Below are 11,011 nucleotides of genomic sequence, written 5' to 3' on the forward strand. Positions count from 1 at the left end.
TCAGTTTTTTACACCATCTAGCTGAGAGAGCAGAGCTTGGAAGTGCCTTCAGACTTTCTGTATTCTTTTCTTTTTGCTTGGATTGAAGCTGGAGTGCTGAAGTAAAGAAGCAAGTGGACTGTGGTTTGCATCAAGAACGTCACCAATGGCTGGAGGTAATTTATATTTCTGGGCATTAAGTTTTAAGATTCTTTGAGTTTTTCCGCATACAGAATCATTGTTGCATAATTGTTTAACATTATGTCCCCAGACTGAGCTTCGATGTCAAGTTGCGCAAATCAGACATGGCTCCGGCACTGCAGGATCCCAATTCTTTTCCCCGGCGGGGCTTACCTGACGGAGGCTGTTAACCCGACCATGGAGGGTCGGGCCATCGTGATTAACACGTTTTACGAGCTCGATTCCTTGGGTATCGATCACCTCATGAACTTGACCCGGAGGCCCGTGTGGAGCATAGGTACAATACACTCTATGATACTCTACCATCGATTTAAGGGTAGATGGTTTAAAGTTGTCTTTAATAATTGATTGTAGCGATACAGTGATCCATTTAAGGGTAGATGGCTTAAAGTCTCTTTAATGATAGATTGTAGATTGTGTAAAAGAAAAAAAAATTAGATGCAGCGAAATAACAAATAGTTTAGTAAATGGGGTATTTGCTTGAATGTGTGTCCCATAAACAACAACAAAAACATAAAACTTTTTGTTATGGGAAAGTTTCACGAGCATACTTGGGATAAGGAGCTAGTAAGGAAAAAAATTACTATATTGAAGTATTTAATCCCACTCATAGTCATCAAGACCATATCTCATGGAGAGCCAAAATTCTTATTGCTCAATTAAAGACTAATTCTCATCAACTCCGTTGTGAAACTTGAAAAGGCCAAAAGAAATGTGGGATGAAAGAGTATGCATTTCTCATCAACTCCGTTGTGAAACAGGGCGCTGGAAAAGTCCCAAGGAAGTATGGAAGGAAAGAGTGTGCATTTTTTTCTTCTTCTGGAAAAGTGGAAACAGAAAAACATTTCATTTTAAAATGTGAGGCCTTCAAAAACAACAAAGAAAGTTATGAATATATGCTGGCAGCTAGCTCTTGGGATAACCTATTTAGCTGGGGGTTTGTCGAAACGCTGAACATTTATTTTGAAGCTTCACTGAAAAAGACTGGATACATCAAGCAGATAAAAAGACAATCTATACCATAGACTATATTTAGCCTCGTGAACATTAAAATAATTTCTTTCTTCTTTATTTCTTTATTTCTTAACGACTGGAAAAATAACCGCTAGAGAAAAGCGACGGATATCCACGAGGAGGAACACTTGCGATGGCTAGATTCTCGACCTTCGCAATCTGTGGTATTTGTGTGTTTGGGGAGCCAAATAATTCTGAACGACAAGCAAATCTATGCGTTGGCTACGGGCTTAGAGGCCAGCGCGCAGCCTTTCACGTGGGCCATCAAACTCGCTCAGGCTGAGTCCAAACCCAAAGCGAATGAAGTGGGTTTTGCCAGATGGATTAGAAGAGAAGCCGAGATAGAGGGCTATTTATATGGGGGTGGCCACCTCAGCTTCTTATTCTCTCTCATTCTTCCAGCGGTGCATTCCTCAATCACTGCGGATGGAACTCTGCACTGGAGAGCTTGAGCATGGGAATCCCCATGATCATCTGGCCCATGTTCGCAGATCAGCCATATAACTCAAAGCTTCTGGAAGAACACATGGGGGTAGCCATACGGATATGTGAAGGAATGAACAGTGTGCCAGATGAAGAGGAAGTGAGAAGGGCAGTTACCATGCTTTTGGCGGAGGAATAAGGAAAAACCATGCGCAGGAAAGCTCAAGAACTGAGGAAGCATGCTAAAATGGCTGTGCACAAAGAGGGGTCTTCATTTATTGACTTGCAAGCTTTTGTTCGTGACATGCAACAGCTGCACCAGGATCGCGTTGCGATGGATTCTGAAGGATTTTGAAGGGAAATGCGCATCTGCAGCTCTGGTAAAATGATCTCCTTCGGATTTTAGTGTATATTTTTATCCAATGGGAGAGATTGTTGGACTCCTCAGAAGCTGATTAATTTAAATGTAAGTCTACTAAAGTATTTTTATTTATTCAGCCCGAGGGTTAGGTTTAGTTTGTGTTTGTAAGCCAAAAAACAACCATCCTTTTTTACGGAAACAAAAAATGGTCACATGTGCAGAGATCTGAAAGCTTCAATCCTAAATAAGTGGGAGGTAGAGAACTAACCAGCATACAAAATAAAAAAAGACAGTGCCCCAAAATAAACTGCATAGAAATGTCTCTGTGCCAAGAAAACAGAGCATGTGAATGTCAAAGAATTCATTGTACTGTCTGTCAGGGGAGATTTGCTAGCCATTGTCCATCCAATTCGAGATGTAGAGAGGTACAAAAGACAATGAGCAGTGTAGCAGAGCATATACACCTGTCTCCAAGAATCCACCAGCCCACCAGAGTAGGAGGCAGAGTACCTTTCCGTCCTAAATAAGTGGTAGCTAGAGAACCAACCAGCATACAAAATCAAAAAAGATAGTGCCCAAAATAAGCTGTATAGGAATGTCTATGTGCATAAATACAGAGCATGTATAGGAATGTCTATGTGCATAAATACAGAGCATGTGAATGTCAAGGAATCCACCATACTGCCAGGGGAGTTGCCAGCCATTGTCCATCCAAGTCGGGCCGCAGAGAACAGTGCAGCAGAGCATATACACGTGTCCAAGAATCCACCAGCCTAGCAGAGTAGGAGGCAGAGTACCTTTCACAAGCTAAGAGATCCCAGGCTGCAAATGGATCCATTGACCAGATACATTTTTAGGGAGTCATTTACCGCGGAGGAATTGTCGGGACGGCCAAAAGTGGTCGGAATCCTGGCAAAAAAAATTCAAAAAATCTTGTAGAGGCAGTGTTTGAATCATGTTTTTGATGGTGGAAATGGATTCAGCACCATCAAAAAAGTCCAAGACACCTAAAATTTTGAAGTTTAACAACTATAACTTGGATTTACAAAAATCCTTGCCAGATTTTCTCTAAATATGACCAGAATTTCCATAACTTTCCAAGCAATTCCTCCGGCTAGTTATACTGCGGCCATTTTTAATTAGTTTTACTTTAAAGTATTAGAAAATTTAGTCACATCTGTGCTTGATTTATTAGTGGTTGATATTACAATCCAATACAAAAGAGAGAGAATAAAAATATTTCACCCTATCTTGGTTATAAATAAAATATTTCCATATCTATATCAACATGATTTTGTATCAATTTTTAAAATTCTTTTAAAATAAAAATAAAAAACAAAGATTCAATTCCTTATAACAAGAATGAGATATGTAATATATTCAATTCTTAATATAAAATTAATATGTGATATTTAAAAAATAGATCATAATAAAATATTGCAATATATAAAATTAGGTAATATTGTAATGTATTTAAAAATATATTAATAGAAAAAAATATTTAATGTGGTAATCCATAAATAATATCTCAATGCTCATGTTAACTCAATTGTTTCAATGTCAACCATTTATATTTATATATGGTTTATGATAATAATAATAATAAAATAATGTCTATATATTTATTTATTTTTCCCTTTGGAAAAGTCATAATTTTCATTATGCAAAGAAAATTACATTTTGTAGATGCAAAAGCATATGCTGTATGTGAGGCCTAGAGCCTAGCAAGTATGTAGAATCAAAATATGGTGTACTCCGCGCAGGGAGACCCTGAACTGTCACTTCAAAAAATCTCTATGCAGAGAGTATTTTAAACATATTTAGGATTTTCTGCCTTTCTTTTTTCCACTTTTCTCCAACCTTCCATGTTGGGGGTGGAGGTTACAATGGTCATTTGATTTTCATCTGTGTTTATAGTAGGTTCTTTATTAGAATCAGATCCCTCTGATCCATGAGTTCGTTTGCTACTATGTACTTCCAATCCTGTTATTGGGGACTCCTGATGCGACAAGGGGTTGTTGGGCCGCATAATGCAGGCAACATTATGGTCTGTCTCCTCCTTTTGTGTGTTGTTCTGATCCTTCTGTATATCCTTTTCTGCATTATTTTTTGTGGCTCCTGCTTGTCCTGCTTCTTCTCCCAAAGTGTTTGTGCATTGCCATCCTTTTGGTTTTTTGGGTGGCTTTTTGTTCCTTTTGGGATCTTTTTTAGCTTGAGGGCAGGCACTATGAAGGTGGCCTGTCTGCAAACATCCACGACACTGAAAAGTTGTATTTTCGTAATCCAGAGGTTGTGTCTAGTGTGTATCATTGAAGATCAATGTAATACTGTCTGGTAGCCCTTGACTGAGGTCTACTTCGACGCATATCCTGGCGAAAGTAAATATGCCCCTTGTGAATCTGTCCTCATCAATCTTTAGGAACTTTCCCAGGGTGTTCCCTATACCTTCTAACACTTGATGATGCCAGAAGTGTAATGGTAGGTTGTGTAATCTGACCCAAATAGGCATTTTTGATACCACCATTGTATTGGCGTCAAATTTTGGGAACCAAGGGGTCATGAAGAGCCCTGTGTTGCCCCAGAACCATGGTCCTTTATTAAGTATATATTCCTTTTCTTGAACTGTGTTGAATTTGACAATAAAAAACCCTTTGGAACATAAAAGGATTTCACAGGTTGGTGACCAAGCAGCAAAAATCCATTGGTGCAAAAGGTCAGATTTGGGCCAAAACCCATTAAATTTGCATATGACTGCTTTGTTGAGAAAATCAGAATACAACCCCTTTACCTCAGGTATTGAGACTGTGAAGGAAGGATTCTGGGGTGTTTGCTCCACAATGTAGGGCCCTGGTAGTTCAGAGGGTAATGCTGGTTTGGCTTGTGCTTTTTCCTTTCCTTTGACTGCGTCCTTAAACGTGGTTGTGCCCTTTGAGCTGGTACCAGAGCATCCACCTCGCAGTTGCAAGTTGACTATGATATTCGAGTCTGTGTCAATACCATAGTCCTGTAGAGTGTGATTATCTTGTAGGTTGTGTCCTGAGTAAATCAGGTTTTGTAAGTTTTCTGGGATGCCTGAGTAAGTATGGATTTCACGTCTTAAATCTTGGATCCGTCTCCCTCTCGCGATTCTCCTGCAGATATTCTTTCCTTCTGGCGTTTTAATGAGGATTTGGATCAGATCCAGGTCAGGGTTGGCTGGATCTACCTAGTATAGGTCTCGATCTGTTGCCAAATAATACGAGGCTGATGGATCTGGTCCGATCTCTGCCCCAACTGGTCCTTTCTTCTCCGGATCTGGGTTGTGGGCATATCTAACCCTATTCATCCTGCGGCTTTCATGGATCAGATCCAGGTCAAGATTGACTGGATCTACCTGGTATAGGGTTCGATCTGCTGCTTTGGAAAACGAGGCTGATGGATCTGGCCTGGTCGATGCCCCAAATGGTCCTTTCTTCTCTGGATCTGGCCAGTGGATATATCTAGCCTTAGCCATCATGTCACTTTCATCCCTGGTTTCCATTGTACGTCTCAGAGAGTCGACGACCTTAGCAGGGTCATGAGCCTTCAATGTTTCGCAGCCTTTTTGAAACTGAGCTTCCACATCATCCGGGGTTGTAGGGAAGGGCTCTTGCTCGGCCTCCGCAGCTTCTCCATTAAAAGGTTCTTGCTCGGCAAACGCTGCTTCTTCATGCCAGGGTTCTTGCTCGACATCCTCTGCTTCTCTGTTACAGTCCTCATGCTCAGTTTCGACTGCTTCTTCGTAACTGATCTCTTTCTCAGCAGCCACGGCTTCCCCGTTACATGGCTCTTGCTCAGTAGCCGCGTCTTCGCCGGTGCATGGCTCAGGAGGCGCAGCTGTCTCCGCGCTCTCCTTCATGAGCAAACCTTCGACAGGGGAGGCTCCCGTAGTTGCGTCAACATCGAGTTTGGCTTCCTTGCCCTCTCCCACCCCTGTTCCGACCTCTGGGTATTCTGGGGTGCCAGACTCGACAGTATTTTCAACCGGGGGCACGCTTTGTTTTTCGCTCACACCCGTAGCCAAACCCTCGATCACCTTGGGTTCCTCTGGAGTGCCGGATTTCGCAGGGTCTGCAGACGAAAACATGGCTCTCTCCTCTATGAGTTGTTGTTGTTACCGCTTTGATTTCCCAATAATGTCTATATATTATATAAAGTAATTGAAAAATTAAATTCTTATTATTGTATCATTATTTTACATCTTGATGTTTTTTATAAGTGTTAATTTTGAATGGAGAAAATAATTGTTGGTATTGCATCTTTAACCTATTTTATTCTATGTATTCAAGCGATTTTCAAGGGGTAGAAACCATTTATGCATTCAAAAATTCAATTTAAAAAATGAAAAATTATAATATTTGGAGGTGCAACTTTTTTAAGTTTTGCACTATAAAAAGGGTTTGCACCTCAAGATATTTGATCCCTCTTGCTCTTGTTAGATCCATGGTTAAGATGGATCTATACTGGTTCTACGACCAGTATAAGGGCGATGTGTAATTCCTTTTGTGCTCAACTCGGAGTTGACATGTGTCTCTCTTAAAATAAAAATAAATTATTCTTTATATTAAAAAATAATGTAAGTTATAATCAAAATAAAAAAATAAATATACATATTTAGATAGTTTTATTTAAAAGTATTACAAAATGTAGTCTCAATCTAACTATGCTTGTTTTATTAGTTGTAAACTATGCTTGCTTTATTAGTTGTTGATGTTACAACCCAATACAAATAAAATATTTCCATGTCAATATTAAATAAGATAATTTTATATCAACTTTTAAAAAATATTATAGTGGTTAAAATAAAAAATAAATAAAGCTGATATTATTTATATTTTCATAAATTGGATACGGAAGTAAACAATTTTAATATCCATGTTAACTAATTTATTTTAATATCAACCCAATAATATATTTCAATATGCAAACATAAGAAGTAATTAAAAGTAAAAACATTGAAAGTAATATGCAAATGTATTTAAAAATATATTGATAGGAAACAAAAACTTTAATATAGACAATGGAATCATAAATAAAGTATTGGTCATATTAACTAAAAAATATCAATGTCTACAATTGACATATAATATATGGTTTAAAATAATAATAATACTAATAAAATGTTTATGTATCGTATAAAGTAATTGAAAAACTAAAATTTTAAAATTCTCAAAAAAAAATAAAGTTGATATTATTTATAATGTAAATAAATCATTTTAATATCGTTAATTAATTTATTTTACCATGGATCTACCAAGAGTGAGAGGGATCAAATCTCATCATATGTCAATCTCTTTTTAGAATGCAAAACTTGAAAAATATTTATAAGTCGAGATTTAATCCATTTTAGTGCTTGATATATCTATGATTAAGGTAGATCTATAGTCGTTCTCTCTCTCTCTCTCTCTCTCTCTCTCTCTCTCTCTCTCTCTCTCGCTCTAGTTAAACATTTTCCTCTTATTAAGAAGTAACTAAATTATTTCACTTTAATTTCTCTTTCCTTTTGAGCATTGGAATATTTTACTAAGGTAAACATTAAGAGGCACACATTAACTTAATTCTATATATAGAGAAAGAGAGTGTTCATATTGAAATATGTTAGTTAATATGGATATTAAAAAATTTATTTAAGTTCTATATTGAAATATTTATAAGAGAAATATAAGTTTTTTTTCCAATTTCTTTTAACACAAATGAGTACTTTTTATATTAAATTTGCGCCCAGTCACAACAAATACCTAGGAGAATTACATAGTCAGTTTTCTCAAAGGCATCTAGAATGTCAGTGTATATCTAATTACTGTCACCCAGATTTCATCAAAAAACCCCCAAGTCCTAACAATACTCTTATTTTCCAAGAAGAGTATATGTGGAAAACTTGAAACAAAAAAGACGCACATTTGAAGTCAATCATTACAACAATGACTAGTCTGCAAAATATGTTGGGTTGTTAAGGTCGATGTCTCTGGAAGGCCCTATGCGTGGACTATTTGGTTGGTTACCCTAGAGCTTTAGTTCCATGATGATATTGCGCAAAATCTCCACTTCATCTTCCAAGCAAGAAATTTGGTGTTGAAGAGCCACGATAAAGTTAAAAGAGTTGCACTCAGAGGTCTAGTGTTGACACATTTTTGCTTGCAAGTCGTATATTTCAGAATTAATGGCTTCATGTTCTTTCTTGTAGTGGTCACACACCATGGAGGCCAAGGATTCTAATGTCGGGGAGCTAGAATCCATGGAGAGGACGGAGTTATGTCGTTGCCAAGAGGGAGAGATTATAACAGTTGGACGAAAGAGTAAAAAGGAACGAGGAGAGCTAGGATAATGCACAATGACCAAAAGACTTTGGTATAGTATCCAAAAAAACACAAATTGAGTTGAAAGAATAACAATATAGGGATTGAACCGCACAAGAAAGAGAAAGCCACCATTTGAGCAATGAGAATGATAATAGAGTTAAAACCTAGGAGAGAGAAGGTGTCAACGTTGGTCCTATATCTCGCAATGTCAAGAAAATCATAAATTGGTGTGCTTACCTCTGGCCCCAAATGGGCACGACACTGAATTACCCAATTGCACTGATGTTGAATTCACATTAGGTTCTCACAACAAAAGAGAGTTCTCATCATTGTCTGAAGTTCATCATAGAGCTTCCAACTATGCCAATGCATGGATGCTACCCTTGATACAAATTCAACATGCTTCAAATTCAACAGGGAATTGAGGTTTCTGAACCAACTCCACTCGCAGGTCAAGGATGTGGTAATGATCCCACACCAAAATTTATTCCAATCACCCCATGGTAGTTGTGCATGAGCTTTCCTTTCACCATTATTGTTTCTAGTACCTGAGGTAGAGCAATCATCATAAATCGATTTGAGGAGATGTAGCAGTAACTGGCCATGGGCTCAAAGTTGTGATCAGGTCTATTCCACACTAAGCTTATTAAATTGGCACACTTACATGAAGCTCGTGGTGAAACCTTGCCCCATCAAGTTGAGAAACGTTTTCCTTGACAATCATAAGGAGGCGAGTAGGGGATTTAACACAGTGATCCATATGAGAATAAATGGCATTGAAGGGAATTGGTCTATGGGGAGGGCACAATGGGTCAAGGGGGAGGAAAATACAAACAATTGGAAATAGGGAGCTAGAGATGAACACTTATGGGATTGAAACATACCTTTGAACTGCATTGACCTCTATTTGTCCTTCATCTAGAAGGAAAGCCTTATTGGCTTGGAGATCTGCCTCAAAATTAAGAATTTTGAGGATATGGAAGAAGGAAGATCTAGAGAAGGAGAGAAGAATACTTTTAATTCGATGATACAAAAGGCTTAATGTATTATATTTTGGAGGAGTGTCACTTCTCAGATATCGAATAATTAGGAAAGAATCATCCAAAATGATAATTTCTTGGATGCCTCAGTCTTGAGCTAGAGTTACTCCCAAGAAAAGCTCATATATTTTTTGCCTAAATGTTAGATTTCCACCCAAGGCCCCACAAAAATTTATCCATGACGCTTCCTCCAGGATTTAGTAATATCCCTCCCCTCCTGTCACCCCTAGTTTTTTTTTAATTTTAATTACTTAAAATTCTATTATTTAATACAGACATTGAAATATTTTATTTAATACTAGAAGAGTGAAAGTGAAATATCAACAAACTAAGTGAACACAATGAAAATTCAATCATTTATCTTTTATAATGCTTTTAATTAAAACTAATCAAATGTGTATGACCATCTGTGTGTTTATTATAAATGACAATGTTTTTCCATTTAAAAGTTTCTTTTTTAGGGACACTTGTCAACACCAATTTGAGCACAACTGGAATTACTCATCACCCTCATAATGGATTGTAGATTGTAGCCGTAAAAAGATTGAACTTAATATGGAAATGTATTAAAAATATATATTAATAGAAAGAAAAAAAAACAAACAAACAAACTTGAACGTAGACAATGTAATCCACAAATAAAATATCTAAATAATCATGTTAACTAAATTATTTCAATGTCAACAATTTACATATTATATGGGATTTAAAAATAATATAATAATAATAAAATGTTTATATATTGTATAAAGTAATTGAAAAAATAAATTGTTATTGGTATCATTTCTAGTATTATTATTTTATATTTTGACTTTTTCATTAAGGGTTAATTTTGAATGGAGCAAATATTTGTTGGAATTGCATATTTAAGCTATTGTATTCTATGTATTCAAGGGATTTTCAAGCGGTTGAATCCATTTATGTAATTTTAAAATATATATATATATATATATATATAGAGAGAGAGAGAGAGAGAGAGTCATCTTAACAATCATCTATCAGGTCCCTGGAGGGATGCAAGCTTTGGAGATGTAATATTTTTAAGTTTTGCACTATAAAAAGGGTTGCACCTCAAAGGATTTGATCCTCTCGACTCTTGTTAGATCCATGGTTAAGATGAATCTATACTTATCACGCCCCTATCCTGGTGGTAGTCTTTCAACCATGTGTAGGCAGGTGCGACAATGTCATACCTTTTCTTTTCACCAATACGCAAGCACATGGACTACGCCTACTTCAACACTTAACCAATTTATTCTATAAGTGTTATCACAATGCAACAGAAATAACATTATCATTTATCATCTTCAATTACCTTCAATTATACATATACAGCGAAATCATCAAATAACACAAGTATACACACATATACTTGGGAGGGGAAACTCTCCATTAAGTCTACCCAATATTATATCAAATCTTCAAATAATGTACAAATGCAATATTTTAAAACTTTTTCCCAAGTCCGTGTAGCCACCTGCACACCATGCCAAGTTCACCCGGAAGTCATGCCCGTGTCGTGAAACATTACCACCTGTCCACACTATCTCTGCTGAAAACACCAAAATTGTGCTGCCCAAAACAGTCGCGTGACACCACAACATTTAGACTTTCCCATCTTCATTAAGCCCTACCCATCTCATTCAACCGCACTTAGCTCCTATGTTCAGACGTGC

The 11,011-nt window shown here is 37.1% G+C and overlaps 1 pseudogene; it reads left to right on the forward strand.

Annotated features, from left to right (window-relative positions):
* LOC149226142 (putative UDP-glucosyl transferase 73B6) overlaps nucleotides 1-1,972 on the forward strand; it is a 9,396-nt pseudogene extending 7,424 nt beyond the window's left edge.
* The last annotated feature ends 9,039 nt before the right edge of the window (nucleotides 1,973-11,011 follow it).

Source organism: Pinus tabuliformis, chromosome J (assembly GCF_031772625.1).
Source record: "Pinus tabuliformis cultivar Carrire ecotype Pingquan chromosome J, CPIR1, whole genome shotgun sequence".
Classification (NCBI taxonomy): Eukaryota; Viridiplantae; Streptophyta; class Pinopsida; order Pinales; family Pinaceae; genus Pinus; species Pinus tabuliformis.